The 22,917-nt window shown below is 44.4% G+C and overlaps 1 protein-coding gene across 1 annotated transcript in view; it reads left to right on the forward strand.

Annotated features, from left to right (window-relative positions):
• Positions 1–1,424: 1,424 nt before the first annotated feature.
• The window catches only part of PRICKLE1 (prickle planar cell polarity protein 1), a 64,403-nt gene continuing 42,910 nt past the window's right edge, over positions 1,425–22,917 (forward strand). The window contains exon 1 of the mRNA XM_065691779.1: positions 1,425–1,590. The gene's annotated coding sequence lies outside the window, so the exon portion shown is untranslated. The remainder of the gene's footprint in view (positions 1,591–22,917) is intronic.

Below are 22,917 nucleotides of genomic sequence, written 5' to 3' on the forward strand. Positions count from 1 at the left end.
TGGCAGAGCAGAGCACCCAGGGTTAGAGCTGCAGCTGAAGCTTCTAAGGTGGTAAGTAGGTTTAACACTCTTGCCTGTAATAAAGTTGTAGCCTAGGGTAGTAGCCCGAAGTTGTTTCCTGTGTGTTACATTTTTATTTTTTTGGATACAGAAAGCTGATTTTGACCAGATTGGACTCCAGATAACAAACTGAGGCTGCTAACACAGGAAAACCAAATGCGCTTCAAAGCACGAAGGGAAAATTGCCATTTCCTAACCTCAGATAATTCCTATTTAGAGAGTTAAGAGAGACACTGCTAAACTACAGACCAAATTTCATCTTTATATTAAGCTTCCTCGGTTCCAAACACATTTGTTTCACCAAGTAGGGAGTTTCAAATCGCTGAGAAGTCTCTCTGGTAACATTATCTCACCTTCTGATTTGCATCTAGAGAAAAAAAAAATCCAACACTGAGTTAAATGTCTCCATTGTTACTCATCCTTCTCTTGGATTTTTTCACAGAGGACTAAAACACTATGAGACCACTAGAGAACCAGGAGCTCAGCTCACATTGCTTAAGGGGTGCGAGGTGGGAGCAACTGAAACGAGGGCTGCCAACTCCAACAGCTCGAATGGACACCAAAAAAAAAAAAGAGTGCCCAAAATGTAAGGGATTTAAACGCATACTTGGCTACTTCACCATTAACAGAATGCCCACCACATCCTTTAATGCCTACCACGTGCGTTTTGCCATGTTTTTTACATTAACACTGGGGCTGCTTGGCTTTGTGACATGCCCACTGTTGCCAACCCTCACAGGGAGCTTTTCTAAGCGGCTCCGCACAGCCAGGAGGGCAAAGGCTGATGGCAAGGGCTAAGGTCTATTGGTGACAGTGACCCTGCGCCCCGCTCTCCTTCGCAGTGTCCCGGGTGCGATGGGTGGGTAGGTGTAGCCCACCACCAACACCGCGGCCCGCACACCCGGCCGGAGCCGGCTCCATCGCCCACCTTTGCACGGATTAGCCGGGCAATCTTTCATTAACTTCCCTCTCCTGCTCCCTCGGCGAGGAGCCAGCGGCTGCCCCCAGAGCTCATCCGAGCGGAGTAAATGGAGAGGTTCGGCCCTGCCTGCCCCAACCCGGGGGTCAATGGGGCTTCCACAACCGCCCCCGTGCCCGCCCGCTCCGCACAGAGGCGCGGCCTGCCCGGGCCCCGCCCCGACGGGCTTTCCAGGCGGCCGGCCGGCCCCGGCCCGACGGCGATTGGCGGGCGCTGCGGGCGGCAGCCAATGGGCGCGGCGGGACGCGCATGTCGCCGTCCCGGGCGCGGGGCGGTGGAGCCCCATTAGGGCGGGGAGCGGGCGCGGGGCTCGGTCACTCGCGGCGGGGCGGCGGAGCGAGGCAGCGCAGGAGGCTGCGGGCTGGCCGTGCCGTGCCGTGCCGTGCCGTGCCGTGCCCTCCGCGGCGCTGCCTGGGATGAGCGTCTGCCGCCGGCGCTGACTCCGTGGGGCCGAGCAGCGCACCCGCCTCCGCCGCTGTCTATGTGACGGACCCTGGCGCCGCTCGCCGCTGCGGAGTGCATCGCTGTGGGTCGCAGGCGCTGCGGGGAGGGTAAGTGGAGGCTCACCAGGATGGAGGACACTGGCAATCAGCCCGCAGCGGCGCTGCGGGAGCTCGGCGGGGTTCCACTGGACGACGTCCGCAGCCGGGACCGTGCCGCTGGTGGCGGCGGAGCCTTTCCTGCGGTGTCCCGCTCTACGGTGGGGGTCCTGCGCCCCTGCCGCGGTTGCATCGCCGGCGCTCCGCAGCGCCGTCCTGCGCGGAGTTACTGGACGGGGGCTGCGGGCTCCGGGGCGGGGAGGTCCCGCCGAGCCCCGCGGCGGCTGTCGGGGGAGGGCGGGTGGTGCGGCGCCGGCTCGGTGCGGCGGGCTGGTGCCGCCGGTCTGAGCGAGGTTCCAGATGCGGGAGCTCAGCTGTTGCCTGTCACTGGGGTGACAACTGGCCTCCCTCCGGCAGCCTTCGCTTTCTCCACTGTCCCCGGCGAAGTGTCCGCGCCGGGGCGCCGAGCCGGCGGAAGGGTGCGGGGAACGGGACGACCTCGGTCCTCCATCGCAGCGGCATCTTTCGGGCTCAGCGCTGTGAGTGCGTTGTGTTACTGGGGGTGAACATAGCTCGTGTCCTTCCCCCCCCATCGGCTGAGAGGTAACACGGACCCCTCCCGAGTTTGTCTTTTTCCTGCCTCAATGAAGAGAGCTCTGGAAGGGCGGCGGGCGCTCCCCGAGTCCCTTCTCGCAGGGAATGTATTCCCACCGAGGGGTTTCAAACTCCAGCCGCCACCATCTATCATCCGGGCCGGGTCCTGGGCGCCTTCGCTATGGTGCGAGCCGCGGGCGGCCGGGTCTGGCCCTGGACAGGGATCTGTCATTGCACCCCAGCGGGAGAGCTGGGGAAAGCAAAATAAAGTACCCGCCGGTACCGGCGCTTCGAAATGCCATCCACCGGAGAGCCAGGAAACGCAGCGGGGGGTGTTTTACAAGCTCTCTGAGAAATGTTTATACAGAGGATTTGGAGGTTAACAATGCATATTCCATATAGGCTAAAACCTAAAAGGTGGCAAAAGTAAATGGCTGGAGAAGGCTTTCTGTTGCGGTTGTTCAGCTGGTGACTGAGGTCAAAAATGCATGTTTTGCAAAGCAGAGTGGCTGCTGAGATTTTCTAGCAGGATGTGGTTTCACTGCTTTAGCTCAAGTTATTAATATTTCTAGGAGGGATTATCGCTATTTGTATTACTTCTTTACAGCACAGGCATATCACAGTGGCTAGGTTTCCATCCCAGAGTGTCAACTGGTCAGAGCAGGCTTGGGAAGGGAAGGAAGGGGAGAGGTGAGGAGGAGAGCACTTAGTCTGCAGTGACAGATTCTTTCGTTTCTGACTGCAGAGCCCCGGATGAGCTGGGCTGGTGCAGTTCTGCCAGGAACACAGTTAATTGTGTCCTGTAAACCAAGGTCCACAGAGCTGCTCTCGTTCTGTATAACAAAAGGTTTTGTAATGAGTAAGCCCAGGTCAGTCATATAAAAATTTTAACATCAACTAGGCAAGGTGTGTGTGCGGGGACCTTACAGGGTTAATAGCTAAACTATTAAGATTGGAGTCAGATGTGGGTAAAAGCAACAGGAGAGTCTGGTTTTTCCTAATATCCTGTAGTATGATAACTCTGAAGAAGGTAATTGTTCAAAAAAATCTGTTTCAATTTAAGATTTATTAAGCAAGAAGAACCTTGTGTAAACATCAGAATCCTTTCTTGTTTGGAAAGGCAAGAAATGGCTAGAAATGTCATCTGAACTTAAAGACTACAAACTATATGTGGATTTTCATGCATATGTGCAAGAATGTCATTAATCTCATTTTGAACTACGTGTTGGGGGACCGGGGTGTTTAACTCAGGCTTTTGGCAAAATGGCTTCTGTGGGTTTTTTTTTGTTTCCCCTAGCAAATAAGTTCTTTCTAACATATAAGAAAATATTTAGAATACAGGCGAAGGAGATAGCAAGTGTCTCCCAAAGAGGGAGAAATGGATGGGGCGGAAAGCCAGGTTTTACTTACACGTACAGTAAGTTGGGAATGTAAATTTGTATGTAAGGAAGAGATCTGAAGAATGACTTGGCACGTTAATGACCTGGCTTTTCAGAACTTCAAGAGTTTGGTCTGTCTCCCCCTATGGTTACAAGAAGAGATTAAATGCATTTGGCATATTTAATTAATTAGCTTATGAAAATCGGATGGCTTTTACTTCGTCATTGTTTTCCTGTGAAACTTTCCTATGCTAATGAATGTCTACATTTTACAGAGTAATTTAAATGGCTTTGGTTCGTGTGATGTCTTTGCAGGCCGCTTTGACCCTTTCTAGTGCTGCAGCTTCTGTATCCCAGCCTAAAAATCTTTTCCCTCTGTAGCATGGGTCTTGCATAATATATTGTCAGTGGCTGCCATACAGCTTCTAACAGAGTGGACTGAGAGTTGCACTGAAATGTAAAGCTTTTGTTTGCTTGGATGCTGTGTCTTGTGCATTCCAGAGTTAATTGTATGGGCAGTGGTGAAGTCCATTTAAAACAAACAAACAAATGAGCTGGGTTTTGTTTCTGTTTTCTATCACTACCTCTTCGTAAAGTAAAGAGCTCTCTGTTTTGGGGGTATAAAACATGCTTTGGCACATTACTTTTTGTTTATTTATTTATTTATTTTAGTAATTAAAAAGCATCATTTGTGTTTCTGGGAAAAATTGTTATATGATGTAATATTGCATTAAGAATACTTGATTTAGGAGATGGGTGCATAATAACCAAGTGGTTTCAGTCGATGTTCCGTTTACCCCCTTATGTTAAGGTTTAAGCTTTAGCTTGGCCAGCACTGTTTTCTGCTTAGGCTGTTTAAACAGAGGTAAACTTGAGGTTAGCTCTAGTCATTAATATATCCTTGGTGTAAGCCATGCATGCTTGGGTCCTGCTCCTGGAAATGTTTACAAAAATGAGTAGCTTTTACTTGTGTGCTTAAATTGTTTGGATTAGGAGTTGTATGATGGGAAGAACCAGCCTGGGAAGGATACAGCAGCAATCGCTCATCTTTCCCCCCCTCCCACCTTATGGCTGAAGAATGATGGGAAGAAACATGTTTTGCAAGTAGTAGCACAACAAAGTCATGGCATTTCTGGTATGGATTCCCAGATCACAATTTGCCGAAATCACGAGTTTTTTATAGGAACAGCTCTTTGGCCGCTGATTCATTGTCAAAGGATATTTCCAGTGACTGAAGGAAACTCCACAAGTGGTCTGTGGCAACTCTTCCTCTGTTTTGCTTGTTTGTATTGTGTGCTAAATACATTATGCTTCTTCTGCAAAGCTACATGAATAAATGACTTCTGTGCACAAACTGACAATACTTTTCAAGTACTTTCTTGTGCAAAGAGGGTGGCTTTTCTTAATGTAGAAGATGAGTGAAGTGCTCAGATACAAGAGGTATGAGGCAATACAAACATTTTTTAGTATTTTTTAAATATCTGTAAATGAGAGGGTTTTTTTTTGTTTACCTTTGGTTGGAAATCTGCCTGGAAGGCTGACTCCTTAAAAGTTCTTAAATTGACCTACAAGATTGGTGAGTTGCTTTTCCAGATCATTTTGAACCCATCAAGTTCAGGGTGTTTTGCTAGTTAATAAAACTGGGGTAGGCAGTCTCTTAGGCAGACCTTTCATTTCCAGTGGATCAACAAAAGCTGCAACTGTTGTTTCAGTTGTTCTGTACCAAAGTCATCTATTCCTGTCCAGGGTTTGTGTTTGAGATGTTGATTTATAGCACCTGATAGCTCTTGCTGTTCTGCCTTGTGTGCTTCTCTCCTTCAGTTTCCTTCTCATCGCTCTTTCCTCAAGCCACTTGTTCTCTTGCTCTCTAGTTCTACTGAGTTGGCAATAAAGTGATAAGAGTATTATGGAGTTTACTTGTAGGTTTATATCTATAACAGTTTTATTCAGTTGCCCCTCTTTTATCTAAGCACAGATCCCACAGCTTGCAATTAGTCTTTGACTTCAGTAACAATTCTGGTTTTTTGAAATGCTTCCAGTTACACACAATATTGGCTTTGTGGAGCAGCTGCATGCCAAAAAAGCATTTCCAACTACCATCCACATATTGAAATATGATTGCTTTGCTTTTATTTTAAATAAGATTTGTTTCCTGTGATGTTTTTATAACCACCTTTTTGAGCTTGTTGCTTTCTAATCTTGCATCAGGTAGCCCCAATCTTAGTATGACATGATTCCAGAACTAGGCTTCTCTGATGGCAACATGCCAGATCTGTGTTTAATGTTTGTGTTAATGTGGTGTATACAGAAACTGACTTCTCTGTGGATTTGATCACTGATTTGTATAATTGGGCAATAAGCATGATTAAAAGTCTGTATGTAAGTATCATAATGCATATAATGAAATTTACAGAGTATTTTTTTTAAGCGGGGTGATGTTAGTCCCTTAAATTTTCTTAAAGGGAGTCTTCACTGTCCAGACATCTTTATTTCTGAAAGTGTTAGTGTTTTAAAAAAGAAACGAAGAACACAGATGCAGCTATGAATATAGCAACATAGGCTTCAGATCGCGCTGCGTGGTAGGACTCTTGGAGCTCTCCTACAGAACAAGAGGATGTGTCTTCTCTCACCAGTCTTAAAAGATTGAAATGGAAACCTGTGCAATTGGGTGTTTAAGCATATCTAGACAGTGCTGCTATGCCACTCCTCAAAGCACACATTCCCATGCTCCTCATTGGAGCAATGCAAACCACCTCTGAGACAAGCGCCGTAATTGTTCAGCTTTACCTGTTTTACCCTCCCCTAATCTCTTCATTAACAGGGTACTCCTGTGGCAGAGGTGGCTCTGCCTTGGCAAGAGGCTCTGTCGAGGCGCCCAGGCACTCTTGCTCAACCTGTCCAGTGCAGGGCTGAGTCGGCCACTGCCCTCACCCACGGCCCATGTCTGTAGCAGCACAAAAGCACAATAACCATGGCGCAAATTGAAAGCCACCTTGCGCTTTGAAGCGTGGATCAACTTGTCTAGCTGCAGTAAAAGCTGACTTGTTTTCAAGCATGCTAAAAATTAGCGCATGATTAGTGAAGATGTTTTATTTAAGATCTCTTTTTGTAATCAAGTGTTGAAGTTAATCACCCAGAAGTTCAAAAGCATTTAGGTAAAGAAAATTGCATGTGTTTGTGTGCATACTGTAGGAATAATATATTTTTATTTTTTCAGTCTCCTTGCAGGAATTGCTATTTTTGTAGGAAATTAAAAGCTTCGCATGCTGAGATAAAGTGTGAATATTTATATACTTTAAAATGAATTTCATGAAAGCATTGAAGAAGTGTCTGAACCTAGCATATTTGCATCTATATATAGACTGCTAAATGAATTATGCTACGTTTAGAACCTCACTGGTGAATTGCAGATGTCTTTTGTAAAAGTATACGTGTGGCTCTGGGAGCTTTGAACTGTTTTCGTATGCTTTGCTCGTCAGAAAGATCATATGGATAACTTCATTGTGAGAGGGTTTTTCAGTCTTGTTTGCAAAGCATGGTGGGTCTGTGTGATAAATACTGAGTTTGCATTCATCCTAGGACTGAAATGAGCTTGCTCTGAGCATATGGAATATGGGAATAAGATACACAGAGGATATGTTTATATTTAAGAAAATTAATAGTACAGTATAAAGCGAGTGCAAAGGAACTTGCAAGCCTGAACAGCTTGGCAGGCCAGTAGCCAATGAGTTTCTTACAGTACTGCCAAACATGTAGAAAGCAAACCAGGCTCTCATCTCTACCAAGGTACCAGGAAAAATATGCAACTTCCAGCCTGGTAAGGATGTTGTTACCCAGGATGCAGCTTCGTTCTGTCCTCTCAGCAGCTCATTTGAGGTTTGGATTTCAGCGGATACCTACTAGGAGGTACCACTGATATTCAGGAGAGATGTAAGCTGTCTAAAAAGCAAGGAAGCGGGTTGTGCTAAGACAGCTCTTCTCTGCAGCCGTATCCCAGAGTGCAGGTTCCCTTTTGCAGGGCACTGGCCTGCCCTTAGGAGGCTCTGGAGAAGGCAGCTGTGTACTGGGGAGAGGCTGGAGAGAGCATCTGCATTGTAGGAGGAAGCCCAATATATTGCTGTTGTGCTGAAGCTGCCAAAAAAGCTGTGGATGCCACTGAGTATGTTGATGAGCTGGGTGGTTGATTTGACTGCTTGTGAATCCAGTAAGTGTCAAGCTTTGCCCCTTGACCTTTCATACAGACAGTCTGCTTGGGCAATCTCTGCAGGGCATTTTGGGTGGTGTGAAGCTGTAGTTCAGTGGTCCGGGCTAATAGCCTGTTTCTTTGTCAATATATGATTTTCCAGTTACATAAAACTTCAGATTTCATGCAGGAACAGCTATTACGGTTTTAAGAGTAGCTGTTAATATATTGAATTTGAGCAGTGTTTGAACTGAAGTAACCATGCTGACAGGCAGGCATCTGTTTCATTGCTGCAGATGTATTGCTTTTCAGACTTCACTGCAGAATCTCCCCTGATGCTCAGAGCTTTATTGTCTAGTTCTGGATCTGCCACATCTTAGGCTGTAATTTTGGTAGGTTGGTTCTTAATCTCTCCCTGTCTGTCCTATATTGTACAGAACCTTTTTACAAACCTTTATGACCTATTAGTTGATGTCTTATTAGCCTGGAGCTGGTGCTGTAAAGGGGTAGATACAATGAGGACAGTGACTGTGGTATAGTAGCACAAAGGTATACTTGGTGACCTTATTTTAGAAATGAGGTGATACCAGGCTCCTGTTCATTTGAGGCTTTTTTATTTTTGCTTTGATGTGTAGGTGTTTAGCATACAAGTGCTAACTCCGAAACTCTAAAAGTTGTGTATTCAAAGGCATATGTGTTTGTTCTTTCCACTTTCCCATGGCCTCTGGAAGGAGACTAATGCCTTGAAAGAACAGGTATCATGAAAACCAGCAGGTATATCTTGAATTATGCAACATCTTTTTCTGCAGGTAGAAGTCACCCTCCTTTGTGCAGTTCTGTGCATTTATTTCCTGCTTTGTCTCATACTGAATCAGCCAATATTTAATGCAATTGTAAGAAGAGACTCCAGACTTGTTTTTAACAGAGAACTGCCACTTGTCTTCCTGCTGGAGTGCAAGGGAGAACTGAAAAACCAGTATGTGAGCTGGGACACTAGTTGTGCACATGAACGAAACAGGGAGGGAAGGGGGAAGGCATTTCCAAACAAGCAGTTACAGTAATATTCTGTCAGTGTTGGTCTCTGAATGAGTATGAATTACTTCAATCTTGCATTGCTAAGGTATATAGACCTGATAAAACAATAAAGTAAGTCTAATTCCCTCTGTAAAATACTTGAGCTATTTCCCTTTCACTGTTACTTGGTTGTGCTGGCACAGCTTGAGCAGGGGTGTGGAGATGGTTTGAAAACACTGGGGTTTGGGGTTTTGTTGCTTTCCGTTTCACGTGAGCTTCTCAAATCAGTACAGACCCATACAATGACTGTGTTAGTGCTCACCAGTGTGGTGAAAGAGGAGTTTCCTAACCATGTGCTGCTACCCAGCGCACCGTAAAGCTGTAGCTTGTCGTGTCATAGGTCCAAACCATGAAGTGGTTTTGTCATCTATAAATCATCGAGTACTTTGTGTGACTTGAGTTTCAGTCACAAGTGTTGCTCTTTCTAACTTCTGTAATACTAGTTGTCCAGATGATCCTGAAGGGGTTTGGAAACCATCTCTTTGAGCTTGGGTGTGAGTAATGGCTACATACCATTTCTCATGATGCAAATAGTTCAGACATCTCCCCACTTCCCAGTTTCTTGGAATAGAAAGGCTGTGTCCTTTGCAAAGAAAAGGGCCTGCTACTCATTTTACAGAATAACTGTAGGTAAATATAAATCAGTTACCTCTGTTAGAAAGAAAATGCAATATTTATTTGTAAGAATTTTATTTTAAAGCCAGTTTAATGTCTGGGCTTCTGACTTCTTAGTACCAATCCCAAGTCTTCAAAAAAAAAAGCCCTTGGATAAGCTGCAAGTTCCCCACCACCCCCCCCAGCTAGAGCCTCTTTGCCTGCCTTTGCTTGTGTACTCTATCGGTTTCACAGTTCATATACTTGTGTTTTTTTTAAATCTCCCCCAGCACTCTGGTGGGAAACATGTCTGCTGTTTCCTTTCAAACACACAAGGCTTGATTCTCCTCTCACAATGGCATAAATTGTGAAGAACTCCACATGAAATCAATGGAAGTAAAGACATGTAAAATGGGGTGAGAGAAGAGCCCAGCCTCTGGTTTCTATTTTTAAGTGAGTCTGGTTAACCTAAAATTGTTCAGTGTGCCACTGCGACTTTAGCTTGTAGATATCGGTTGCTATGCTTGTTTCTCTTCATACATAATTTTTCATTTTCATATATAATACATTACAGCTAGTACCTCTAATCATGGTGCATGTTTCTTTGATTTAATACCTCAGTACTACTACATCAATTTTGGTAGTTCATAAGCAATATGCATGGTAAAGTACTTGCTTTACTAGGGTCAGATCCAAAAAAGTCCGGGGTGTAGCTGTATTCCTGTGCAAGTTCTGCAGGAAAGAAGGCTGGATTGGCTCTATCCGTACAACTTAAACTTTCTTTGTGGTTTTTGGTTGCTTTAGTAGTTCTAATCTGTGAATCTTGTTCCTCATTATCCAGGTTCAAGATACTAATTCTACATAAACAAAACTTTCTTGTTGATTGCTGTTTTTTCTGTGCTTGGAAAGTGCTTGGCTCCCTTCTTGTGTTTTGTACGTACTCAAGAAGTTATTTCAACTTCAATTTTTCTCTTAACAGTGAGGTACTTGGCAATAAACCTGGAATATCCACACACAGTTTCTGCCATTGCCTAAGATTTGGTGGTTGCTCACACTTGTTTATTTTTTTGGCAATGGAATATGGTCCTTAATTACCATCAGTAGTCAAATAACTGAATGAGATTATACAGCAGCGCTGTAAAAACTTTTCATGCTAGCTATGATCTGTACGTGTGGATATCTTCGAAAACAGTCGCCTCATTCATTAACCAGTGCAACAGACTCCAGCTTTGCCACTATTTAGTTTTTGAAATTAATGCAGCATTTTCTACCTAACTGAAACATTGCTTTGACTGCTTCTTTCTTTAGTTTTAAAAAATAACATGAAATAGTTGACTCTGGTGATGTGTTTTAATTTGGAGTAGATCTATTGGCGTATTTGAATTCTTGTTTTCTGCTTGAGCAGCAAATAGCAGGTGTCCACAAAAGAGTCTCTCTTTAAACTTGAAGAATGTGGTAGGTTTAGTATGTGACTTAAAATTTATCTCTAACTTGATTATGATGAGAGTGAAAACCCTGTGGAGTTTAGACCCTTTTGCTGTTCGGTCCTTGAGCTTTCACCTTCAACTTGAATCCCACAAAAAAGCCAAGAAGTAGCTTGCTAATATGTAGTAACCTTATGTATCAGAGACAAAAGATGCCAGAGATATTTGTGCTGCACAGGGTTGTAGTGTTGCAAACCTCCGTCTTCAATGTGGCTTCACAGCCACAGAGGTGATGCACAACTGGCTTCAAACCTCTTGACTATGGCTATTAATTCTAATACTGAGTTCTGCTTTGCCTTTGCTGGGTTTTGCATTATTTTGGGAAAAATCAATCATTTTAGATAGTTGATCTGTCATAGTGAGTTGATTGTAGCTTTAACTATGTCTTTTTGGAAGTATAGCTGTCAAACAGTGAGGTAGCATGATGATGGAGACTAAATCAAGGTGTGGTGTTCACTGCTGCTGTGAACTGCTGTGATCATGTGCAGTTGTGCTTGCCTATAACTGGTATGAGGAATGGTGGGGGCAGAGAAGGGTGTACGATAGGGATACATATGCTAGTCAATCAAATACGCACTTCCCAGCTTTATTATGGTAGAGCTGTCTTTGTTGTGGAGTAGGGAACTAGCAGCCTTCTGAATGCAGAAGTGTGCAGGCAGTCTTCCTGGTGGCAGGCTTTACTCATTTTTAATCTGATGGGTATGAGACTCATTCTGTCATACCATTTTTTTCTGGAGCATTCTTAAGCTTTTCTGAGAGTTATTATTCTGTAGGCTGCAGTATGTATCTGGAAGAGAAAGTACTTTTGGTAGCATTAGGTAGCATGATGTTTGGTGTGCAAAAGTCATCTTTTGGGTACAAGAGAAACAAAAGGCTGCTGTGGCTAGAGTATAAGAATTTGGGAAAATGAGTGTCTAATGCGACCTGAAGTATACAGCAAGCTTGAAGAAAGACTGAAGTCTTCACCAAGCAATGCAACGTACCTTATCAGTTTTGTGGACAAAGCAGCTTCCATCGAAAAAGATGTGGGAATAGAAGAGCATGCTTCTGTCTCTTTATTAGTTGGTGGTTGTCAACTAGTCAAAGACAATATCGTATAATGAAGCTGGTGACTAAAGTTTCTGAAGAAACTTCAGCTTTCTGCTTCTTGTGATACTGCTGCTGTTAAGACTTGACCTCAGCAAATGGACATGTTATTTGGAGATCTGGAGCTTGTACATGTTTATAGATAGTTTTGAGGAGTTCTTACCACAAAATACAGAGCTGATGGTGCAATACTTCTGCAAGACATGAATCTGTTTTGGAAACAGCAATAAACCCAAGAGAAATTTTAGGAAGTAGCCCTTCTAATAAATAATTCCATAGCCATTTGCTTGCAGTCTTGATTTGTACGTAGGTATCCTAAAAACTGTGACTACTGAATATGTCACTATATGCCTATTCCAGGCATCGTTAAAAGCTAGGTTTTTCTCACTCAAGTGCTTTCTGACAAAAGGCCTCTGATAGATGCTTGGCACTCATGTCTTCTGTGTCAGTATGTAAAAATGCATGGGATCAGGAGTGTGAATAGATTACACTTGAGTAAAGCTTCTGTTAGTTACAGGTCCGTGTCATGGTGTACACTATAAGAAGTGTTTAAAACTCTTAAGAATATGCATGTGTTAAGGACAAGAGGGGAAGGGGGAATAAAGCAATGTTTTAACTAACGCCAGCAGGCTGTAAGCTTTTATCTGCCTTTGCATCCTGTTTAAGGAAGGTAAAAATGAGTAAATGTTGGTACACTGAAGGGTACATAGAAAAGATACACCTCTTGACATCTTTCCAAAATTACTGCTTAAAGGCAGTTTTGTTGATGTGTAACAGCTTTCTGCTAGCTTCAGTTTTCTTTCCAGTGGAACAGTTCCAGCCCTCACCTACAAGTTAGTTCTGTGCTGTTTTAATGGAATAAAGCTCAGGATACACTGCAAAACAATTATCCCTAAATTTCTGACCAATGTACGCACATAGCTTGTTATAGCTATGAGCTTGGCCCTCAAGAACAGGTCAGAAGACACATGAGCTTGCATGCACACACACTGTGCCTGTAACATGGTACATGCATATTGAGGACACTTCCATAAGAAAGTCTGAGATCCACAGCTCCAAAACTGAAGTGTTTCTGTTGCTAGGTCAGCACAGAAAGGTGCTGCCAGCGTGGAGGGCAGAGCATACCTGCCTGAGAAAGCTCAGGCAGGTCTCAGTGCTGTGCAAGCTGTCTGCAGGAGAAATGCTTGGAAACAGTCACCTTGAAACTGCATGGGTAAAAAATCTGCAGGATTAATGACAGATCTGGCCATTTTCACTTGAACAGTGCAATATGGGGCTTGTTCAGCCTGGAGAAGAGAAGGCTGCGTGGAGACCTCATAGCAGCCTTCCAGTACCTGAAGGGGGCCTATAGGGATGCTGGGGAGGGACTCTTCTTCAGGGACTGTAGTGATGGGACAAGGTGTAACGGGTTCAAACTTAAACAGGGAAAGTTTAGATTGGATATAAGCAGGAAATTCTTTCCTGTTAGGGTGGTGAGGCACTGGAATGGGTTGACCAAGGAAGTTGTGAATGCTCCATCCCTGGCAGTGTTCTAAGACCAGGGCCTTGGGTGGGATGGTTTAGTGTGAGGTGTCCCTGCCCATGGCAGTAGGGTTGGAACGAGATGACCTTAAGGTCCTTTCCAACCCCAACTGTTCCATGATTCTATGACTGCGAACTGCCCCTCTGGTTTTGCAGAGAAAACCGGGCTGGTGCCGTAGTGCCTGCCTGGGCTGCCCTGCAGAGGGTGGCTCCAGGGGCGGGATGGGAGGTGCCGCGGGGAGGGCAGCAGCCAGGTCTGGTCAGGCAAACACTGCGCACAGGCTCCAAGAGAGTAGATGTACTTCGTTGGCTTGTGGGCTACGGAAAGCCCATAGCCTGTGGTGTTAACGGCTGTTAGGCTTTCTAGTAGGGGCTTCGTGGTCCTGGTGGGAAGGCTCGCACCTCCTCACCTGGGTGAGGTGCGGTGGAGCTGCAGCCGCGGGGTTGGTGTGACTTGTGACGAGGGGTTAATTTATCTCCGGACGGGAGGTCCCCGAGCTCGCCTGCCTGCTCGCCTCAGCGCGGGGAGCGGCGGAACCGCGCCGCCCCACGGCTCGGGGCACCGGCGGCCCCGTCCCGCTAGGTGGCGCCCGTGGGCTGGCGCTGAGCGCGCTCCCGCCGCGGCTGCGCACGGAGCTGTGGGGCCGGTGATGTGGGAGCCGCGCCGGAGGCGAGGAGGGGGCCCGGGTGTGCTTTCTGCGGTGGGCTTTGTGGCACTCGAGGCTGGAGTTCAGGGCTCACGTAAAGCTTGTGTGCTGCGACACCGAGAGCGAAGTCGGGAGTGTGCTTTTTCACTTCCCTCAAGTGGTGGTAATCGGGGAGTGAAATAAGTAGATGCGGAGGACAGGTGGCAACCTGCCAATGCAGGAAGCAGAGGAGTCTGGTTTTTCCATTCCTCTGCTTGCTTTCTCTGTATTGATTTCCCCTGTCCAAAAATCATACTGAAACCCGAAGGAAAAGGGAACAAGCTTGAAGGTCCGAGCCCATGTGCTCAGCTCAAAGATACGTATAGATGTACATCTTTTGGGGTGACATCTTGCTTTATTTTCTTCCATTGGGAGAAGATGAACGTGACTGCCCCATCCGTGGCGGTGTTCAAGGCCAGGCTGGATGGGCCTTTGAGCAACCTGCGCTCCTGGAAGGTGTCCCTGCCAGTGTCAGGGAGTGGAACTGGATGAGCTTTAAGGTCCCTTCCAACCCAACCCATTCTGTGACTTTGTGGATGGAGCTGGAGGACATGAAGAGAAAGGAAGCCTTCAGCCTCGGGTTGCCCCAGCTGACTGGGGGGTACATCGGGAGCCTGGCAGGCTGTGGTGCTCCAGGCCCAGAGGGCAAGCTTTTCCTCACCAGGCTTTCAATCCCCAGAAGACCCTCTGACAGGAGAAGGATGTGTGTTGCCTGTTGTGAGGTGGATACTCCATTAGGGTGTGAGTGGTGACAGTGTGTAGATGGAGGCAGAAGCCTGACAACAACCACTCCACAAATGCAGGAGACAAGAGGAAAACCAAGCACTTTGATGTCTTTCTGCAGGCCCCTGGTAAGCTGCCCAAACTAGTTTAACCAGGCATGGAGACAGCAGAGGGAGGAAGAAATGGGCTCTGCTGAATAGTTAAAGGGACGCTTCCTTATCACCCTCATTCCTGGGGAGCTTTTGCACTGTACTGAGCCTGTCCTGAAGGTGTGAGAGTGAGATAGGCCTGCCTTAGACCGCAGGAGAAACGTGCTTAGTTAATAACCATGTGGCAGAGGCAGCCATTCAGGGTCGGTAACTGTTGGCCTTCCTTTTGACGGGAAGATGGGCAGGTGCTAAATTCAGGCCTGCAGTGTAATCCTGCTTGGCATGCAGGTAGTGGCTGCCACAGGTTTCCTCAAATGGCCTTGGAAGGAGTAGGGGCATCTCAAGAGGCTACTGACACTTCAGGTGGGTTGTGCCTTCCAATACAGTGTCTGTCTCTTTCTGCAGATGCAGGTGATCATCAAATAAGAGGCAAACATGAAAAAGGTTGATAGCCTGTGCAGCCTGCAGCTGCAGAGCCATCGAGCACTGAACCCTGAGCTGTGTACATGGTGAGCTCCTCCACCTAGACTGAACTAGTCTAACTGCAGAAGAATTGCACTCGGGTGAAATATTAAGACTCAGAAAATCTCTTGCAGACAAGAAATGGGGAGAAATTGCTGGCATTGTGGAGCTGGGGCATCCAGCCAAATTGACCAAATTAATGTTTAAAAATAAAACTGTGGTTTTCTCAGAATTTTAGGCATATGGTTTGAGAGTTTTTAACTAAATCCTTGTGAGCATTATCTTGTTAATGTGAAAAGTGTTACTAGCTTTGTAGACTTTCTGATGGGGCTGTGAGACAGTGGTGCTAAAGTGAATCACCTGAATGGCAGGCATTGAAGCTGTTCTCAAATAGCCCAGAAGGCTTTTTTTATCTTCTACAAATACTGGATAGTGCTACACTAAACAAGACCTGTCTCCTCTTGTACCCGTCTTCCCACAAGAGAAAGAAAACATTCTTTCAGGGGGGTTTTTTGTTCTTTGAATTCAATCTTGGGAAAGGAAACCCTCGGTGGTAAATAATTAGGTTAGGAACTAGCAGGATGGGCTTAAATGAAAGTGCCTCCTTCAGCGATTCCTCTCCCTTCTTAATTGTACAATGGACTTTCTCAATGCTGTTTCCTGGTATTCATCCAAGTTCTCCAGCCCCGAGTACCTGTAAACAATTAACATTCTCCCACATGGCACACAAACCCTTGGTCAGTGTTTAACAGGGTATTTGTGTGTGGCAACAGTTTAATGTCCTTGAGGAATCCTATCCTCCTTTTGCCTTTCTCTTCCATATCCTTTCCTCACAGCTCTTTGTTGCTGATGTATTAAATTTATATTCAGACTCTAAGTACAGCTATTTCTAAGTGGTCTTGTCTAAGTAGCTGTAATTGCACAAAACTATCAGGTTCTGATTGTACATCTCTAGTAGTCCCTGTCGTTCACACCTGCTTTTCGGTTTGTTATAGGAATAAGCTGCTGATGCGAACATGCAGTTCCACTCTTTCATATTGGTAAAAATGAAGCAATCTGTGGGCCTCCTGTAAGGTTTATTTTCTTGCTGTCATCCTGTTCTGTGTTAGAACAGAGTACACTGCTAGTTGCCTGTTGACTGGGCAAAAGCATAATACAGGGATGCGGAAGCAAGAGCTACTATGAAATGTAAATTACCTGGTATGTAGCTTGACCATTAGGTAATACAGTTGGACATGTGGTGCTGAGCATCTTAAAGGTGTTAAAATGGATTGAAACTTAACATGGAATGAGAGACTCTGAAAAGTATGTTTCTGAATCTCAGGCCTTACTGGTGTGGAATATGTGGAAATGAGCGCAGTGTGGGAAGTACTTATTAGCCAGTGGCAAAGGGTAAGTAAGTAAAAAGTAAACCACCACTACCCTCAGCTGAAAAGTAAAAATGGTTAACTCCTATGCACTTCTAGAAAACAGGAGGTCTCTTAAGCTCTCTCTGCATGAAAGCTCAAATGCCAGTTTTATCATGCAATCAGGAGGCATCAAAATTGCCATATAGAAGAGCTCAGTGCTGCAGTACTGAGGGAACAAAGCCCCAAATTTCTGTATATTATTCCGTTAACATTCAGTTTTCATCAGATGATGCATCGCTTCATTCACCTGAATTACAAGGTTTTGGTTGGTTTTTTTTAGATCTTTTAAATGTGAGGAAATAATAAAAACACAATTGCATCAGAGATGCCAGTGCTTTGAACAATAAGCAGCAGTTGCAGCACTTCAGGATTCAGTGTATAATGAAAAAGTGTGTAATGCCTGTGATTATCTTGGTCTTGAGCAACCTGCTCAGGTAACTTGACTTCAGGGATCAAAGTTGCCTACATTTTACACCAAAAGAGTGTGGATAACAAATAGAAATAATTCTGCCCAGTAATGAGTATGTCTGACAAATAGACAAGAGACCTTCAGAACAAGGGAGGAATGGAACTGGCCCTTACTTAAACAGTTGGGTTTTTTCTTGTAATAACTAAAGTTTCTTAACAAGTATGCTTTGCAATTAGAAGTGCAGATGTATTCATTTGGAACTTAAAACGCATAATGTCTTACTGTAATGTTTTGTCTGACTGACCATTTCTTATTAATTACAAAGCTAGAAGTAGATGGGATTGATAAGGCATAAGCCTGAAGCTGCTTCGTGTACATGATCTTTAGTGTTTCTTAAATTCTTTTCTTATCACATTCTAATCATGTCTGGCAGTGTTACATATACCTTCAGGGGATGACAGACTGTGGTCATGTTGGATTTTTGGTTTTAAGTCTTTTAATGTAAATTCTAGGAAGTTTATATTGATTAGATAATGATTCTTTCACCTCTGAGTGGGTAGTGTGCTGTCTGTACCCTGATGTGTAAAGAGTGAAACAGGAATACCAAAAATTGACAGTACAGGCAGCAGTCCACAGCAGACATGCTGTAGTTCAATGTTTGTGCCATGACAAGAGTAAGCTTTGGCAGGATTGTTAGCTCAAGGAAAACCTAGTGATGTAAACGAAATCATTCTCATCTCAGTGTTGCTTCAGTCTTTAAAAGTCTCTTTAAAGGGTAGACAGCTCTTCACCTTCATTGAAGCTTGTGCTAAATGTCAAGGATGTTTTTTGAAATAAGACAAAATCCATTGAAAAACAAGGACAGGGTAGTTTTGTTTCTTCTGGAAACTCAAAGTCACTGGAGGGCTGGCGTTACATGGATGACAGCTGGTGACTGCTGTCTTCACAAAACCTCTTTGCTTCATAAAACCATTTTTTAACGAAGACGTAAAATATTCCCTGTTCTTTTGTGTAGAATGTCTAGCTCTGATGCCACTGGCTGCCTTTTTTAATAGGACTGAATTCCTGATGGATCTAGTTTGTGAGCTGCTTCTGTAAAGCCACCATGTGGTGCATCAGGGCAGCATCTGGACAAAATGCTTCAAGTCGTATGGAGTACTGATGGGCCTCATAAAACACAATGAAGATCTAAACCACTGAGAAAGGCCATCTTCTGTATCATGTCCAACTCTGAAGAGGTTCTTAACTCCTCTAAGCTGATGTTTCATGAAGGCAACTCTTGGGCAAATCTATCTTGCATAAAAATAATCAGAATTAACTCTGGCCTATTACTGGCAAAGTCTTTGGAAACTTCTCCCTTAAGAGCAAATCCATCTTTAATCAAACATCTGTAGCCCAACAAAGGCAAAAAAAAAGTCACTTTAAAAAATAAGTTGTTTTTTTTTTGAGGTGTTCGTGCTCAATTTATAGTCTGTGTTTAAGCTGCATCTGTTCATCTAACTTGCTTTTGGCTTGTTCTCTAAAATGTTACTGCACTTACTGCTATGGAATACTTTAAATTACCGTTATAGAGTGGCATCTGGCAATTATTGGTTACTTTGGCAGATTTACACAAGATTGTGTTTATTCTACCAAAAGCACATTTTTCCATCTGGGTTTTTTTGTTTGTTTGTTTTTTGGTTTGTTTTTTTTTTTTAAGAAAGCATCCATTAAAGAATTGAGGAATTCCAGGTGTGGATGTTCTCTCCTTCCCCTGTTCCCACCCACTCCCTCATCCTTTTTTCTTATCAGTCTGTCAGGTTGACATTCAGAAAATTAAAGGTAAGTAGCTAGTCTTATTTCAATCTAAAATACTGCATATATTTTTTCCTGCTGCTGGCTAATTTTGTCCAGACTAGGGCCTGCTCTTCTCCCACTCAAGGACTTGAGTCCTTGATAATGACAGTAGTAATGACAGAAGGAAAACGGTACTCATGGGAACACAGTAAAGATGCAGGAGGTAAAGACTGACCAACTCCCTCTGTCTTTCCAGATTCTCAGTCTTCACACCTATGGATCATTAGAAAACTGAGGTTTGGACCCTTAGACTTGCTGTGTCATTTGCACCTGCCTGATACAAATCCTGTATGAGCCTGGCATGGTTACTGGCTGTGTTCCCCACAGGTGGAAGTACAGGTGCTTTTGTAGAACAGTTGGAAACAACCTCGGTTTCCAACTGTAGAACAGTTGGAAACAGCCTCAGTTTCCAACTGTAGAACAATTGGAAACAACTAATACAAACAGCTAATTCCTGTCTACAGTAAATCTATTTTTGTGCCTTCCTCCTCCCCTACCACATGTGCAAATGCAAAGAAGAGAAAGATTCAGGGTGTCATTCTGAATGTGAAAGCAGAGTCATTTGGTGTAGATACAACAATAATGATTTTGAGAACTGCCAAGGGAAAAGTGTGCTCACAGAGGGCCTGGTTCCACTGGCTTAAAGTGCTATTTAGATAAGTGCTGCTGCGGTCTGTCTTTCCCTTGCAGTGGTATTACCGCTTGTCTGACCTCATGGTGAACTTGTTCAAAGAATCAAATCAACAGGAAATTTCACTTTTTTTTTTTTTATCTGTCTTTCATTTGGCAAGTTAACTTTCTGCTCGTTTAAATTCCCACAGAGTTCCACCATGCGATTAGCTGAGTGAGGGTGCTGGCACAAGGAGGCTGCATGTGGTCAGCACAGAGGAAGAATCGTAAGTTAGAGTTGATTTGGTTAGAGTTGGAAGTGACTTTAAAGATCATCTAGCTCCAACCTCCCTGCCATGGACAGGGACACCTTCCTCTAGACCAGGCTGCTCAGAGCCCTGTCCAACCATTCCAGGGATGGGACAACCACAGCTTCTCTGGGCAGCCTGTGACAGTGCTTCACCACCCTCTGATAGCAAAGAATTTCTTCCTAATGTCTAATCTAAATCTACTCTCTTACAGTTTAAAGCCATTCTCCCTTGTCCTGGTGCTACAGGCCCTTGTAAGAAGTCCCTCTCCAGCTTTCTTGTAGGCCCCCTTACTTTTGGAAGACTGTTAAGGTCTCCCCAGAGCCGAACTCTTTCAGCCTGTCTTCGAAGGACAGCTGCTCCAGCTCTCTGATCATTAGCAGAGTCCTTGCAATGTCCCTGACATAGATGGATTTGAGTTGTGTCTTAAGAGTCCTTGTTTTACAGTTCTTGTTCCTCTTGCTTTGTCTTGTTCTGCAGGTGCCCTCTACTCCTCTTTCTGCTCTTTTTACTTGGCTCACTTCTGTGGCTCTCCTAATGGTGAAATAGTCCTCAGAGATAAAACAGTCTGGGATGCTACTACCTGTGGTTAGTGCTCTTGGTGGTACAAAGATTACTAGGGGCTGGAACCCTTTGCCTGCCTTGTCTGCATCAGCACGGCTGTCATCCCGGCTTCATGCCAAAACTTGCTGTCCCTCCCCAGTGGAGGGGGTGAAGTGCGGGGTGGGTTGGGTAGGTCTCAGCCACTTCAGGGGAGGTTTCAGTCTACACCATGGGTAAAGATGGGTCTAAACCCAAATGGCATACCCTGGGAAAAAAAGGCGGATCCTGAGATCTTTTAGATTTTGGATGAGGGAAGTAATTACTAAAGCTGAAATCTCCTACATGACAGCCTTTTTTTTAACGTTTTTCCTGTAGATAAAATCTGAGAACTTTTGTCCCTAGAACCTTTGTTTAATGTGTGATAGGCAGTGAGATGAAGTTAATTCCAGTTTGTAATTTTGTTGGGTTTTTTTTTTTTTTTGGCGGGGGGGGGAGGGTTGGGTGTGTTTTGGTTTCTTTGGGGTTGGGACAGTGGCAAGGGATTTAGGAATGCCTCACAGTAGTCACCAACCTCTAAAAATTGCTGGCACTTGCTAGATCTTGAATGCTAAAATTAGTTTCTCTTCAGTGTGATTGTGCTTTATGCTTTTGTAAACATCTCCTGTGTGTTCCGTCCTTAGTTTGATTGCTTGATCGGTATTTGCAGATGCAAACTCAGGTCTGGTGTTTATAAACAGCTTCTTATATACATCAGGTGTGCAAAAGCAGAAAAACAAGAAGGCTTAAAGAAAGCTTAATGTATTCATACCGTGTGTTCACTGCTGTGCTCTTAATGAGGATTTCCAGGGTCCCACATCTGAGAGCTTGTAGGGGAGTGTGTTGCCAAATTGTGTGTTGCTTCCTTCTTCAGCTTTACCAAGTACTGGGGGTTTGTACTGACAGAGATGAGTTCCTTGAGGAAGGGGAGTGTTACAGAGTATTAAAGTTAGCTGACTGTTATTTAAAGGATGATGCTCTGACATGAATTTGTATTTGTATAGATACCTGCATAAAACATTTTGTTCAGCTTTGTGATCTAGTGGTTAGAAACAAAAAAATATCAAGCAGTAAGTTCAGCCTGTATTTAAATACTGTGAACACGACTACATTTCTAAAATACTGGTGTATTGTTTCAGAGAGCAGACCTGTTGACTGCAGTGTGTATTATGAGTCCCAAAAACTGCTGATAGCTAACTTCATGAATTTTTGAACTAAACAGAGATTAAACCTGATCTAGGCAAGTTGTGGCTATGTAGTACTTGCCAGAAATTGTTACTTCATTATATCCTAGGGAAGGGAGATCCCGACTGCAGCTGTGTAATAAGTAGGCCACACCATGCTTTAGCAAAGAAGCCAAGAATATAATAGGTGTAGAAATCAGTTCATTTGAGGTGATACCTATAGTTAAGTGATGATGGGCTGATATGGGAACTCTGTATTGCCAGAGATCCGTGCAGTTCTTACTGTGTTTAAATTTCCCTGTGTACTTTTGTAAATATAAATCTTAAGAAGAAAAAAGCAGGCACCAGATTTATTCATGCAATGAAAAAATGCAAAGCAGGCCATGTATCTTCACATGTCCAGTTGAGCTGTCACATGATCTCTTCTAGTGTTACACTGTACAGAAGGTCTGATGTTAAAACAAAAATAATTAATTACACAAATAGAGTAGGCAAGGACTGGAAAATGAAGTTGTCGGATTCTCCAGCTGCACTAAAAGCAAAGTCAAACACTAGTTGCTGAGGTTTCTACAGCGCTTGGCTAGTAATGCATTATCTTGCTGTATTCTTGACTTTGAGCAGCTATTGTGCTAAAGTGTGGGTCCCGGCTGTCCAAGTCTTTCCCACTTTCTGTGTGCAGGAATGGCTGGAGCTCTGAGAGAACAGATTGTCTGGCTCTTTTTTTCTTTTTCTTTTTTTTTTTTTTTTTTAGCCAACCTTGTTTCCAATCTGGTCTGAATGCAATCAGTTATCTGTAGATAGCAAGCAGTGGCTGGCTATGAATAATGTCTGTGTTACTTAAAAGTGACATCTGTGACTTGCCAGACTGCCTACGTGAAATGCTTCCAATGATAGAGCTGTTGCTCATGCACCCGTGTAGGAGGGGATGGCAGCCTCAGTGTAGGACCAAAGTGCTTGGCTTCACTTTGCTGACCTTGGTCGAGCACTGCTCTTGTCTGGGATCCCTAAATCCTGGTATATGTGATCCTCTTTGAAACAGCATCCAGGCTGGCGCAGGGCCACAGGCAGCT

The sequence above is a fragment of the Lathamus discolor genome, chromosome 1, assembly GCF_037157495.1.
Source record: "Lathamus discolor isolate bLatDis1 chromosome 1, bLatDis1.hap1, whole genome shotgun sequence".
NCBI lineage: Eukaryota > Metazoa > Chordata > Aves > Psittaciformes > Psittacidae > Lathamus > Lathamus discolor.